The 12,979-nt window shown below is 39.9% G+C and overlaps 1 long non-coding RNA gene and 1 pseudogene across 1 annotated transcript; one reads left to right on the top strand and one right to left on the bottom strand.

Moving 5' to 3' along the window:
- Positions 1 to 7,183: 7,183 nt before the first annotated feature.
- On the bottom strand, positions 7,184 to 7,995 carry LOC102982701 (histone deacetylase complex subunit SAP18-like; annotated as a pseudogene).
- An 851-nt stretch (positions 7,996 to 8,846) lies between these two features.
- Positions 8,847 to 11,244, top strand: LOC129392464 (uncharacterized). The gene is made up of 3 exons (XR_008618361.1): positions 8,847 to 8,902; positions 10,481 to 10,741; positions 11,162 to 11,244. It is a non-coding gene; the product is annotated as an uncharacterized lncRNA (long non-coding RNA).
- Positions 11,245 to 12,979: the final 1,735 nt, after the last annotated feature.

Raw genomic sequence — 12,979 nt, 5'->3', positions numbered from 1 at the left:
TCCCGTTGCGGGGCACAGGCTCCGGACGCGCAGGCCCAGCGGCCATGGCTCACGGGCCCAGCCGCTCCGCGGCATGTGGGATCTTCCCAGACCGGGGCGCGAACCCGGTTCCCCTGCATCGGCAGGCGGACGCGCAACCACTGCGCCACCAGGGAAGCCCCATCTTTTCTCTTTTTGAGAAATAATTTATTTATTTATTTATTTTTGGCTGCTTTGGGTCTCCGTTGCTGCACGCAGGCTTTCTCTAGTTGCAGAGAGTGGGGGCTACTCTTCGTTGTGGTGCACGGGCTTCTCATTGTGGTGGCTTCTCTTGTTGCGGAGCATGGGCTCCAAGCATGCGGGCTTCAGTCGTTGTGGCTTGTGGGCTCTAGAGCACAGGCTCAGTAGCTGTGGCTCACGGGCTTAGTTGCTCCACGGCATGTGGAATCTTCCTGGACCAGAGCTCGAACCCATGTCTCCTGCATTGGCAGGCAGATTCTTAACCGTTGCACCACCAGGGAAGCCCGGACTTTCAGTATTATGTTGAATAGGAGTGGTGAGATTAGGCAACCTTGTCTTGTTCATGACCTTAGAGAAAAAGCTTCCAACTTTTCACCATTTGATATGATGTTAGCTGGGGGCGTGAGGATAGTTAGTTTTAGAAGATTAATTTGAATTTTCAAATATTCTAGATACCATAGCAAGAGAAATGAGGAAAGTATTGGCTTTCAGGACGTGGAATCTATGATGGGACTTAAACCTCCTGAGGGCAAGGATGATGTCTCAGATTTGTATTCCCAGAGTTCAGCATAGTGCCTAATAAATAAGGGGTTGTCAAATAATCTAAAAAACTAGGAGGACTTCCCTGGTGGAGGACTTCCCTGCGCTCCCAATGTAGGGGGCCCAGGTTCCATCCCTGGTCAGGGAACTAGATCCTGCATGCCACAACTAAGAGCCCACATGCCGCAACATAGATCCCGCATGCGGTAACAAAGATCCCACATGCCGCAACTAAGACCCGGCATAGCCAAATAAATAAATATTTTTTTAAAAATTAAAAAACTGGGAAAATTTAGTTACCCACAGAGAGTATCCAAATGGTATCACACAGAGAGTATTCCTACAAAGATTCCAAGAATAGAATCTTAACTGTTCAAAGTTTCAAGATGCTAAAACTCACCAGGACTTTCATTATTTCATTTTTTAATGGTGAATGCTTTCAAAATTATGAATTCCATTTTTTTCACTTGTAAAAAGTATATAGGTCTCCACTCAAGTGTGGAGTGCACACTTCTTCCAAAAGAGTACTATGGAAAGAAGGGAAAAGAATAACTTTAGAGTGCAGAAACTGACAAACACTACGTTAGCCAGATGATCAAGGTGAATATCAATAGTGATACGTCATTTTGATAGCATGTACCATTGATACAATGTGGTGAAGTGGCACTTTAGCTCTGTGATTCTCCTCCCTAAAACTCATAAGCCCAGGATAATTACAAGACAAATGTAAGGCAAATCTCAGTAGAGAGATATTCTACAAAATACTCACAAGTACTCCTCAAAACTGTCAAGGTCATAAAAAACAAGGGAAGTCTGAGAAACTGTCACAGCCAAGAAGAGCCTAAGGAGACATATCTATTAAAGGTAACATGGTATCCTGAATGAAATCCTGGAACAGACTACTGACATTAGGTAAAAACTAAGGAAAACTGAATAAACTATGGACTTTAGTTAATAGTAATGCACCATACATTAATGTTAATAACAGAGGAAACTGGGCATGGAATATTGGGAACTCTCTGTACTATCTTCACAATTTTCATGTAAATCTAAAATAGTTCAAAAAATTTATTTTAAAAATATATGGGCTACAAATAGTCAAAACAGAAATATTAGCTTTGTAGTTTCTTGTTTTTCCAATAATTTCCATCTCATACAAAGCTGATTTTGCCCTTACAGTAATAGAAATACACATAGAAGCATATTCACATCACAGAAATTAATAATAATCTGTAGTTTGACAGTAAATATAAAGTACATTTATTGCCAAGATGCATAGTAAGTTAGTTGGTAAACATTAATTTTAATTAACTATGTGTAACTAACCTAAAGGCATCAATCATGAACAGCCAAGTGTCAGTAAGTTACCAATTCTACGATTAAAGAAACTGTACCACTATCCAAGGTCAGAGAATTGTCTTGGATTTTTGGCATGCTTTTTATAAACTGTCATTTGTGAATTGGATATTACCAGGAAGAGAAATGCTATTTAAAAAATCAAACTGGCTTATTTTAAAAAAGAACTTATTATATAATAATAGCTACTGTTGTATAGCTATTACTCAGAATGTTACCTTTTTGTCTTCTTGTCTGTTTTCTTATGATTTTAGAAAATAGGAAGCCAAGTACTGACAATGTCATTAGGTTTTTTTACTAGTTCAGCTTTTATAATTAGAGGTCATATGAAATATTCAGAGTAAACTCAATATATTTACATAATTCTTGGCTCTTACTATTAACTGGATGAACTTCGGTAAATTACTTAATCTTTGTGTGTCTCAGTTTTCTCATCTCTAAGAATGATGGCTAGTAATTATCTCATATGATACAAAGTTGTCATGACGATAAGTAAAGTAATAAGGCATGAAAATTATATGGTAGGTAAGTTATTTTTCAGAGTACTAAAAGTTCTTTGTAAATAAAAACATTCACTGAAAAAAATCTCAGAAGTTATGGTGAATGGGAAAGATTCTGTAAGAGGAAAGATAAGTAACTGGGAGTAACTTTTTCCAAAAATGGGGAAAAAAATCCATTTACATTTGTTATACTAATTTATCCAGGTTACTCACTTTATGAAATGTTTCTGTAGGCCATATATTCCTCTCCCAGCTCTCAAGGGAATATCAAAATTTGGGGTTAAATCTTTTATCCTAAACTTGTAATAAAAGATAATTAATAGGGACTTCCCTGGTGACACGGTGGTTAAGAATCCGCCTGCCAATGCAGGGGACACAGGTTCACTCCCTAGTCCGGGAAGATCCCACATGCCGTGGAGCAACTAAGCCCATGAGCCACAACTACTGAGCCTGTGCTCTAGAGCCCGTGAGCCACAACTACTGAGCCCACGTGCCTAGATCCCGTGCTCCACAACAAGAGAAGCCACCGCAATGAGAATCCTGCACACTGCAACAAAGAGTAGCCCCCGCTTGCCACAACTGGAGAAAGCCCGCGCACGGCAACGAGGACCCAACACAGCCATAAATAAATAAATAAAAATTTAAAATAATTAATATAAATAATTAATTGAAAATACCACTTAACATATAGTAAACATTAAATGTATAAATTGCATATGAAAAATACTGCATGATCTTAATTTGCTAAAGCCTGTAACTTCTCTCATAGATACTCATGTTCATACTACTTTCCTAGGTTGTCATGGTTTATTAATATTAACCCGAATGTGAACTCAAGGTTTCTGAAGCAGAGCAGATTAATATTTGCTTACAGCAAATAACTGTGCCAGTTCCCTTTTGTCCCAATTCTTAACCATACAGCAACATGATACGAGGTAGATTTGGCATCATCCCACACATATCAGCATTTGTAATATAGTTAAGCACCCTGAAAATACAAATCTGGGCGTTTATGTAGTAAGGGACTGTTGTCTCTCCTCCTATCCTGAAAGATGGGGACAAAAGCTTTTTTTCCTTGAGAAGGATCCTAGGTTCTTGCTCTTACCCTTTGAAATATAAATAAATCTCTCCAGGGGAAGATAAGACTAGCATCTCCGGGGGGGATTTTATAGCAATCTTATAGCTTCCCCAAAAGTGTTGGGCTGAAATGTGAAATGTAGCATTCCATCATTGCAGGCTACAAGGATAAACTTGATAGGCATATTTTTAAAAGGATGTCATAGATGGAATTTCTGTATTAAGAAGGATGATGGACTAGAGAATCTCCAAACTTTTCTTCTTTTAAGTGTGTGATATAAATTAAAAAGGCATTGATTTTTTCCTGCTATTAATAGTCTGAGGAAATTTAAGACAATTCATTAGGTAGCAACATTCTTTACAAATATAAACTGAATTGGAATAAAAGGTCAGTCAGGCCAGGTTCTCCAGAGACCAGAATCAGGAGTTCCGGGAATAAGGTCCAGATCTATGTTTTAATGAGCTCTCCATATAATTCTGTGTATTCTAAAGTTTGAGAAGCACTAATGATGATGATATGATGATGACGATGGTAATTTTTCATGCAGAGTTTTTGCATGATTGCCATAACATTCCTTTTCCTCTTATTTGTGGTTAATATAGGTAGCTCATCTAGACCTTTTGATGCCTTGATACAGGATGGGTGAATTCCCCTTGACACCCTTACTAAATAGTTACTTTTGTCGAATGAGGAAGTAGAAGTGGGAGGAACTGGAGAGCTTGCCTAGAGCAGAATAGAACCATAGCCAGGGACCTAGGGTCTCTTCTTTCTTCTGAAACACTGTAAATGCTCTATACCCCACCCAGGTTGAGAATTTTTTCTTGAAATTTTTTTAGGATTCTCTATCTACCTTTTCAAATTGTATACTTCTCTTCAAATTGCAGAAACTAGCTGGTTTCCCAGGCCCTCACCATGGATTGGAAATGACATTGCCCTCTGGAGGTTGGGTTGACTTCTATTTTGGAAGGAATCAAACAGGCTTCGATGGATGGATGGTTTCATGGAGAGTGAAGAGAGCTGCTGATCAGTACAAGCTGAGACTCAGTACAAGCGTGGGCACCTTGGGATACTGCTAGGTTTTCCAATCATCAGGTGTCTGAGTGGAGCTGGAAATGCTAGAACAAACAATCTCTGTTCTCTAGGAAATAGGATTGATTTCTCCTACTCGGCTTCAAAACTTTTTCTTCCTAGCTTTTGAGGGCACCTATGAGTTGACCCCATACCACAAATCTATAGCTATTTCTCACATATTTTCCAAAACAAGCTTTCCTCTGCATCCCACAAAGAAGTTGATTGTGTTCATATCTCCTTGCCTTTCCTTCCTTTCTATTTGGAAAGTTCTTTTTTTTGTTTAAACTTCTCCCTTCATAATTTCTCCCTTTTCCCATCTCCTCCATAAGATCTTTCTCAAATATCCTTGGTCTTATATTCTCGGTCTTATATTCTCAATCTCTGTAGCACTTATCATCTGAACCATATGATTTAGCCATTAACTACATGTTGTGCCACATTATTTGCTCTAGTGTTAATGTGTCTTAGATTTTTTATTCTCCAAATTAAATTATAAGTGTCATGAGACTTTTCACATCTCTCACTTTACAAATGCAAAAGCCTGCTCTTAGTAGAGAAAAGAAATTAAGGTCATAGATTTAGAACTGGTTTTAGCACTTGAGCCTCTGCCCCTCCTTCTATTTAGTTCTATTCTATCAGGTGCTCTGATTCTGGAATATTTTCTCTAAGTTCTCTTATCTTACTTTTTTAAAAATTAATTTTTTATTGGAGTATAGTTGACTTATCTTACTTTTAATTAATTAATTTATTTTTTATATTTATTTCTGTATTTTATTTTTTGGAACCAAGCAAATAAACCACTTTATTTTCAACTAGTGGGAGAATAACCTGGAATTACAGGCGAGCCCCCATCGCAGGAGTTCACACTGTTATGAAAAGTTGGCTTACAAAGTGCTTTAACGAGTTCCTGCCTTCTTGATCTGCACAGTACATCAGTATCTTCTCCACAGACAGGAAGGTAATCATGGCTCCTCTTCTCCAAAAAATTAGGTTTAATTGTATGACTTAAGGAGCTCAAGTCTATCTAGTATGAATGAATAAAGAGCCTAAGGGTTTGGGGCAAACTTCAGTGGAGAAGAGGCCCTAGATCGGGGTTCCAGGCTTGCATCTGTCACCTGTTGACTGCACCAGGGACCCCAATCCTACAATCATTAGATTTTAGAAGGCTGCTTTTGTATGTACAAGATCAAATTACTGCAATTTTACTTTGGTAGTACATTTTTTCAAATTTTGGAATACACATTTTCAAAATTTTCTACTGCGATAGACTAAAGGTAATAGGCTTTATCACATACTGCACACTGTTTATAAACTTCAAAATGAGACTGTAAAACAGTGCCGTGAAAGAGATGGCACCCGTTCTGACTGAACTCTATGGCTAACTTTGTTTCTTACTCTTGTCAGGCACTATTCTAAGCCCTTTGCAAACATTTAATTAGTCTTCACAATCCTATGGGCTGTTACCTCCATTTTACAAATTTTAAACAAACAGAAAAAAACAGATCCAAGTAACTTGTCCAAGGTTGCTATTAGTGTAACCAGGATTTAAATGTTCAGCCCAACTGCTTATAACCACTATGCATACTGCCTCTCAAATCAGACACGAGTCAGCCCCAGCACTGGACAGGGCATGTGAACATCCCCTGCTTAACTTGACCTCATCCCTGACCTTCTCCCTTGATCTTAAGATTCTTCTTTCATTCCTCCCTGAATTTTCAGATCTTCAAGGTAAAACTTTCCATCCTTATCCTAAGTTCTAACCCTTGCTCCTCTATACTACTTCCTGCCCTCAGAATGTCCCATTCTCCCTCTTTTTAAAAACATAAAAAGGCCTCACTGTGGCACCCATTCTCCTTTTCTCTAAATTGCCATCACACCTTGATTCAGGCAGGCCACTCCCTTCAAACACAGACAGCTTCTTCAACTTGCCTCAGCTCAGACTGTTCCAAAACGCCTCAGCTGCTCTGCCCTGCACCTTCCCAAAGGTCTTCTTCGCAACTCCATACAACCTTCTGGGCAACAAACTACTGCTCTATTTAATACAATCTCATGGCTTTCTTGTTCTGCCCCATTTGGGTTTAAACATACCAACTCCACTACTTAGCATAAACCCCCAATACTAAATTAAACCCTGAACCCATGCCCCATTAACTTTCACACTCAAGGTGATTGCAACATATGTTTATCAATATAGTTTTACATGGAATGCTAAGAGCACTTTTCATATTTTACAGAACTTGAAACATATGGACTTTCTATTAATATTCATACCATAGCAAAGCCAAATCGAACTCCTAAATAGATGCATTATAATTTGTTTAGAGTTTACAGGCTTAATGGCAACAAGGGGGTAGGAAAAAGCGAAAGTTTATTTTACATAACTGAATGGAAAATAAATTCAAGAGATAGTAAATAAAATTTAATATGGCCTCATGTGCCCTGAAGGAGGTGGTGCCCTATTTGGAGGAGTGATTGCTATGTCCAGATAGTCCCCTACTTGGAACTTCTGCGACTGCAGCGTCATGGAGTCGTCGTCAGTCCCCTTCTCCCAGACGCGGTGCTGCCAATCTCCTTTACTCAATAGCCAGGCCTTTTAGGATCCGTAGAAACAATTGCAAAACTGAGGTGTGTGCCCTTCTTTCTGGCTTCTGGGTAGACTTCTTTTACTAACCTAGTCAATTCTTTCAAGGTTGCATCCATCCAAGTGTATATCTGCAGCACGTTTCCGCGGGAGAACTCTTTTTTTGTTTGTTTGTTTGCGGTACGCGGGTCACTCACTGCTGTGGCCTCTCCCTTGCGGAGAACAGGCTCCGGGCGCGCAGGCTCAGCGGCCATGGCTCACGGGCCCAGCCGTTCCGCGGCATGTGGGATCTTCCCGGACCGGGGCACGAACCCGTATCCCCTGCATCGGCAGGCGGACTCTCAACCACCGCGCCAGCAGGAAAGCCCGCCCCCGACCCCACGGGAGAACTCTTGCATGAGGTGGTGGCGGCCGTAGTTGGTGGTGAAGACGCGAAGCAACAGCGGGCAGGTCTTCTCCCGATCGATGGGCTTCTCGGGCTCCTTCTTAATTTCCTCCTGGGTAACACACGACTCCACCACCATCTTCCTCCTGCGGCCCCTATCTTACTTTTAAAATGACTGCTTCTCTTTCTCTCTCTTGGATGTTGATGAATGTTCATTTCACAGGATGAATATATTAGTTATGTACAGAGACCACCAAATGTTCTCATAAAATATAATAGGATATGGATGGGAACTGCATTATCTTGACCTTGTGGCATCTCACAAATGAGTTATTATAGCATGTGGTAAAATCTGATAAATTGAACTCTTTAATGAATAGGGACTCCCACATTCATGATGATCTTTATGAGAAATATTAATAAACTCAACTCTTTTATTTAAAAAGTCATTCTCTCCTACTATTTCCACTCCTAAATGCCACTCCTTCATTTATCTGAAGGCCTACTAACTCGTTACTTTTAATGTTGCACAATGTCTGCCTTAGTTAATTTTTCCTAGAGGCACATCTGATTAAAATGTAATTCTGCACTATATTTTAGGCACCCTTTCTCAATTGAAAAAAAAACAAGTATATTTATTATTTCTGTCTCTAAACACACCTTTAATTCATCTACCCATCTCAGAATGTCTATCTGTCTGACTAAGGGATTGGGTCTGCTTCACCACCATAAACCTAACATAGCCTTTTCAATAACTATGGTTATTGAAGCAAATAGGGGAATATTTTTCTCACATAACAGGAAATAGGAAGTCCTACTGGAAAGTAAGTAATCCAGCTAGACGTGGGTAGCCCAGGGATGGTTAGAACCTCACCTGGGTCATCTTCTCCAGGCTCCTTTTTCTACTTTGCAATGTTGAACATGTGCCTTTTGTTTTCTTGATAGTCTCATGGTTACAATATAGCTGCCCCACATTCTGTTTCCCATCCAAGTTTTAGGTAGGAAGCAAACAAATCAAACAAACAGAAATAAAACAAAGAGAACAACAACAACAACAAAAACCAAGGAAGGAGGAAGAGCCTCTATCAGGAGAATAAAACTTTTGGTTTGCAGCAGAGGAGCTTACATGTCAAGGACAGAACTGTGTCATGTGATCTCTGGCTGCAGTGGAGGTAAGGAACTGTAGTTTTTTTTTTTTAGTTGGGTACACTGCCAGCCTAATAAAAAATTGGGGTTTTTATTATTAGGGAAGATGGTGAGAAGAATATTGGGTAAACAACTAGCAGTTTCTTATCGCAAAAAAGCCAGGGGTAAATCACTCATAAACGATTTAACCTACTTTGAAAGTTCCAAGACGTGGCAAAGAGATTATAATGTATGCGTGGTTGGCTGAGACATTTCAGGCGAGATTGTCGAAAGCTTTGAGCTGAATATCAAGCCCTCAGATACTGCTTCCACTGATTCATTAGTCTTTTATATACTCAAATAAAATATGCCTCATTAGTTAAACCCAAATAAATTCTTCAAGAGTTCCTTATATTGAACGTAGGAGACCGAAGGAAAAATATTGATTCTACTGTTTGAAGGGCCAAAAATAAACACAGGAAAAAACAGCTGTGCTTTTGTCAAGCGTTATGCCTAGTTTATTGATATTTGCTGCCACCTGCAGTTTAAACTTGATATTCACTCTGGTCGTTACCTGTAACTGGAGCATGTTGACCCAGGAAGTGAAAAGAAAGAAGAAAATTGCACGAAAGAGTATCTTTGTCACTGCTGCAGCCATATGCTTACTCAAAATTGAATTTCTTATTTGCACACCATGTTCACAGCAGCATTATGTACAACAGCCACGAGGTAGCAGCAGCCCAGGTGTCCACTGATGGATGACTGGATTAACAAAATGTGGTATATACACATCATAGAATATTGTTTAGCATTAAAAAAGAAGGAAATTTTGACACACACTACAACATAATGAGTGTCTTTGAAGACATTTTGCTAAATTAAATAAGCCAGTCACAAAAGGACAAATACTGTATGATTCCACTTATCTGAGGTTCCTAGAGACACAAAGTCCAAGGGTGGTTGTCAGAGGATGGGGGAATGGGGGAATGGGGAGCTAGTGTTTAATTTGTGCAGATTTTCATTTGGAGGAAGATTATAAAGTTCTGGAGATGGAAGGTGATGATGGTTGCACAATGATGTGAATGTACTTAATGCCACAGAACCGTATACTTAAAAATGATTGAAATGGTAAATTTTATGTTATGTATATTTTACCACACTAAAAACAATTTTTAAAATATTGAATTTCCAGGGAAGCTGATTCTGTAGAATGCAGAACTGCACATACTCTAATTTATATTACCACGTAGTAACAAATTGGTACTAAGTCTTTTGGGTTTCTTCTGGTCCTGAAAAAGTAGGTCCCTTGCCTGTTGATGAAGAGACTGGCAAGTTCTAATCTCTATGCAAATTGTTTTGGCCGTGTCAGGGATGCAGCAATTTAATGTATTAGGTTGGCCAAAAAGTTCGTTCCTGAACGAACTTTTTGGCCAACCCAATACTACGAAAAAGCATGTATCAGATTCAACTTCAGGGAAGAAGGCAAGTAAAGGTAATTTGGGCAATTCATATATCTCTGAAAAAGCAATCTATTGGTATATGGAGCTGAATATTTTCATTACAAGAATTCGTTTTGGGGGACTTCCCTGGTGGTGCAGTGGTTAAGAATCCATCTGTCAATGCAGGGGACACGGGTTCAATCCCTGGTCTGGGAAGATCCCACATGCCGTGGAGCAACTAAGCCCGTGCGCCACAACTACTGAGCCTGCGCTCTAGAGCCCATCAACCACAACTACTGAGCCTGCATGACACAACTACTGAAGCCTGCGTGCCTAGAGCCTGTGCTCTGCAACAAGAGAAGCCACTGCAATTAGAAGCTTATGCACCGCAACAAAGAGTAGCCCCCGCTCTCCACAACTAGAGAAAGCCCGTGGGCAGCAAAGAAGGTACCCAACACAGCCAAAAATAAATAAATTTTTTTAAAAATTATTTTTTGGATGTTAAACAGCTGTTGAAAATTTTAAAAAAATCATTTCTATAGTTTTTTGGTAGTTTAGAACATAGCAAAATAACAAGACTATGCCTATGTGTATATTATTTTAACTGTTAAAAACTATATAATCCCTGAATTTTACTTATTCTGGAAAGAAAGCAGGTGGGGACCGCCTGGGTTCATGAAATGGCCTGTTACATAGGGTTTCTGAATGGTCATATTTCAAATTGTACATGTCATATGTAATGGCTTCCACCCAGGTTATGTTTAAATCATTAAAAAAAACTTTTAATGTAATATTTTTAGTTTTCTGGTCATTGAAAGTTTAATGGGTTCTACATAAAGCAGTCTCCTTATTTTTTTCCTCTTTCAGCTTATTGGGTTTCCCTTCAAACACCTGTGATTCAGATTGCCAGAAGCTGTTACCCCTTATACCCATGAAGCGTGGCCCACCAGACAGCTGTCACTCTAAAAAGAAACTGAATTTTATTCTTTTAGGAATAAAATTAGGAAATTGTCTGCTGTCCTTTTTCATTACTTGAGATGGTCACACTATTTTTTTTAAAAGGAAACACATGTAGAAAAGATAAAAACTGAATTGAGAAAGATATTTGAAATACCAGAAAAAATGAAAAAAGACGCAGAATCCAGGGCATCCATGGAAGATTTATGTGTGTGGGACAGAGGAAGAATGACTTTTGCAAAGAACAGCAACAAAATTACTAACTGCCATAAAAGACCGCTTAAAATACATATTGCCTTATTCGCAATGCTGAGTGGAGCTGTTTGGGATAAAAGAGGTGGAAGCTTTATTTCTTGTCTATCTTGGCAGAGGGGAGCATAATTGACTGACAGTCCCGCTGCTGTCCCTTCTGGGTCCACATGTCCCCAGGGTTACTCCAGCCCATAAGTTCGCCTGGCAGAGGTACAGTTCCTGTGGATGGGGCCCTGCTCTCATGGGCAGCTTTGGCTAATGGATTCCACACCAGCCTGGGCAAAGTTTCTTAGAACTGGGCTGCAGTCTGAGGCTCCTACACAATTCTAATTCTTTCCCACCTCCTTTCACAGGTGTCAGACCTGCATTGCTGTCTGAAGCCTCTCCCTTTCTACTCCTGCTTTATCCCCATTATCCTTTAGAAGCACTTCCCCTAATAAATCTCTTGCACATCTAATCTGTCTTTGCATCAGCTTCTCAGAAGTCCCAGTTTACACACCAAGAAACACACCAATTTACCAAGCTAAGTATTCAGGACAACAGTGCTTGAATCCACCCTTCCTCTGATAGAATAGCAGGCCCAGTCAGCAGGCCTCGCTTTCCTAGTCACCCCAGGCAGTCTCAAAGCCCCACTCCCCACATCACTCATTTCCAGCTTATTTCACTCAACACTTTCCTTTTAAACACTCTCACTGTATTCTTTGAAATTCTAGAACTGTGATCAACAAACTGTCACATGTGTCCAAGCTGCTATAAATTCCCCCAAATCTCTGAATTCTCAACATCCTTCCCCTTTACTGCTGTAATGAGACCTGGTTGCATCCTGAGGTCTCTGATTCTCCTGCAGCCTTCTTGAGCTCCCATTAGGCTCAGTGCCAGGATATGGGATAAGAACCCTCCTCATTCCCAGCCACACTTCAGAAACCATTTCTCTTCCTTTCTTTCTACCCCCAGCCCCAATCACGGTCCTTTGGAGCTCACGTCATATAGCTCTACCGTGTTGCTATCATCTCTTATTCACCGAAGACTTTAGCTTCCAGCTCAGTATTTCTCTCCACCCAGGGCTGTCAGATTCAGCAAATAAAAATACAGGACACCCACTAAATCTGATTTTCTGACAAACAACACACAATTTTTTATTTGGCAACTCTCTCTCCTCCCTCACTTCCCTCATCAGTTTCAGTGTTTCAATATCCATGTGGATAATTCTGCTAACACTGGCCTCTGGTTACCAGCCTCCTAACCTCTAATGATCTTTCCTTCTACTACACGTTAACAGCCACTTATATAGTCACACTCAGAAACTTGACCTCCTCCAATGCTCAGTTTAAAACATGCACTTTCTGACATTTGCCTTCTAGTGTTCTAGCTTACACACTCTAGAAGAGGAACAGGGTTTGGCAAACTATGACCCACAGCCCACATTCAGCCCAAAGACAGCTTGTGAGATAAGAATAGTTTTTATGTTTTTAAAGA

Source organism: Physeter macrocephalus, chromosome 10, assembly GCF_002837175.3.
Source record: "Physeter macrocephalus isolate SW-GA chromosome 10, ASM283717v5, whole genome shotgun sequence".
NCBI lineage: Eukaryota > Metazoa > Chordata > Mammalia > Artiodactyla > Physeteridae > Physeter > Physeter macrocephalus.
The sequence above is the reverse complement of the archived record's forward strand: the minus strand, read 5'-3'. Positions and strand labels throughout refer to the sequence as shown.